The following is a 2,686-nucleotide window of genomic DNA, read 5'->3' as shown; positions in this document are numbered from 1 at the left end:
CAATCAAATGATGGTAAAGCTATTAGGATGTACCTTAATGCACCAAAAATTATTATCTTATGATTTGATTATTGACTTTTGGGGCATCAAATTCATAGCTACTTAGTTTTGAATACGTCAAAGCTAGACAACATTAGAAAATGATTTTTAAAATCTTTACAAGCTTGTAAATTATTACATAAAGTTTGAATTCCTAATTAGTAGCTTGCACAAATTGGCTTGCTTTGAGTACTCTTACTTTGCATGATGGTTTCATGTCCTTGCATATTTATTCTCTCAACATGTACTTTAATGTAGCAAATATTCTTATCTTATGTTTTGATTATCATTTTTGAGCCATCAACTTCATAACTACTTAGTTTCAAATAAGTCAAAGGTAGACAAGTCAAAAAATGAGATTAATTATCTTTACAAGCTCACATGAGTCAAATTTATGATATGAAGTATGACCTCCTAATTAGTAGCTTGCACAAAATTGACTTGCTTTGAGTGCTTCTCACTTCACATGATGCTTTCACGTTCTTGCATGTTTATTGTATTTTTTCAAGTCTGCAAGATATATTATTTCTATTCAAATAGAGGCTTGGGAAGTCAAAATCTCATGCCAAGAGAAAACAAAAGTGCTATAGGACTTACTTAGAGATTATTATAACTGTAGACATCATAGACTTATTTGTAGATATCATGCTAATGTTACTACTATAACCATATACATCACAGGAGGATTCATTATATTGTGGTATCATTAATCTTGGCAACCCACAAGACAATGTGTGGAAGATTAGGCAAAGCACAAAGCCATAATAGAAGGTTAAGGGAGAAAATATAGGCATTATCGTTATTTGTAAAATGTCCCCGTGATGTAGTCATCATGAGTACGTGAAGAGGCATTGCCTCAATCAAATTATTGAAGGTCAAAGGTAAACAAGTCAAAAAAATGAAATTTAATATCTTTACAAGCTCGTGAATATCCATGAATTAGTTTAGCTATAAAGTAGGACCTCCTAATTAGTAGCTTCAACTAATTGGCTTGCTTTGAGTGCTTCTCACTTTGCATGATGCTTTAATGTCCTTGCATATTTATTCTATTTTTTCAATTCTGCAAGATATATTATTTCTATTCAAATAAAGGCTTGGGAAATTGGAATCTTATGCCACAAAAAAACAAAAGTGTTATAGGATTTACTTAGAATTTATTCTAATAATAGACATCATAGCCTTATTTGTAGATATTATGCCAAGGTACTACTATGACCATATACATTGTAGGAGGATTATTTGATATTGTGGTATCATTAATCTTGGCAAACCACAAGACAATGTGTGGCCCATAGGCAAGGCGCATAGCCATAATAGAAGGTTAAGGAAGAAACTATAGGCATTATCGTTATTTGTAAAATGTCCCCTTGATGTAGTCATCATGATTATGTGAAGAGGTATAGCCTCAATCAAATCATTTTAAAGCTATGGGCATGTACTTTAATGTTCCAAACATTCTTATCTTATGCTATGATTATCATTTTTTAGCCATCAACTTCATAGCTACTTAGTTTCAAACGAGTCAAAGGTAGACAAGTCAAAATTAAATATCTCTACAAGCTTGTATATATCCTTGAATCAAATTATGATATAAAGTATGACCTCCTAATTAATAGCTTGCACAAATTGACTTGCTTTGAGTGCTTCTCACTTAGCATGATGCTTTCCTTGCATATCAATTCTATTTTTTCAAGTTTGCAAGATGTATTATTTTTGGATTGTCACCATTGCATAAACACTACCTTCTAATTGGGATTCTCTAAGACAACCATAGCTTTAAATGTTCGAGGCTAGATTTATCTAGTCTTGCTCAGACATTTCAAAAGTGAAACCATGCTAATAAGACATTGATTCAAAAGGAAACATTAAGGGCAAAACCATACATAGAAAGTAACTTGCATGTATGATTTGACATAGTGGAAATGCTTGAAGCTAATTCATCACCCACTTTACAATTGCTCATCCATCCCTTTGTTGTGGAGGTCTTTTCATTTATCCAAGAAAATATGATGAATTAGAATTTCCTTCAGTTATAATTTCATACTACCACTTGTTATTGATGTTGTAGCAAAAGAAAAAGGAAAGATTATGACAAGCAAAGCTTTAAGGGATTTTTGGTGTTGGTGCATCATTTTGCATAAGTTGAGTTAGTTTATGTGTTTTGTTTGCATGTTCCCTCTTGCAAACTAAGAAAAGGGGGATGCATTTCACCTATCTTGTAACAAAAGGTGATGGTAAACTTTTAGTTTGGTCTTGTTTACACAAACAATAAGACCACATGTGATGCACTTAGTAGAGCAAGTACTAAAGATAAAGGGATTTGATTATAACAAATAATGAGCAAAGAATCCAAACAAAATGTGAGGCTTGTGGTCTTGAATAAGTCCATGGATAAGATGCTTTGAAGCTAGAAGTAGTTTTCATATTGGAAAATTTGTTTGAGAGTTGAAAAAAATGCTATTCTAAAGACAAAGCCATATAATTGAATCCATGCTTAAATTTTACTTTGAGTTGAGAAAACTATTGTATAGATGAAGTCATATATTTGAGAAAAACTATTCAAAAGTTGGAAAGGCCATTTGAGGCTAGGCAAAAATGAAAAATCATGGGAAGCCAAGAAAGATGCTTTAAAATCAAAGATAGTTTT

This window comes from Dipteris shenzhenensis, chromosome 13, assembly GCF_047967505.1.
Source record: "Dipteris shenzhenensis isolate YYH24624 ecotype China chromosome 13, Dip_SZ_1.0, whole genome shotgun sequence".
NCBI classification, from domain to species: domain Eukaryota; kingdom Viridiplantae; phylum Streptophyta; class Polypodiopsida; order Gleicheniales; family Dipteridaceae; genus Dipteris; species Dipteris shenzhenensis.
The sequence above is the reverse complement of the archived record's forward strand: the minus strand, read 5'-3'. Positions refer to the sequence as shown.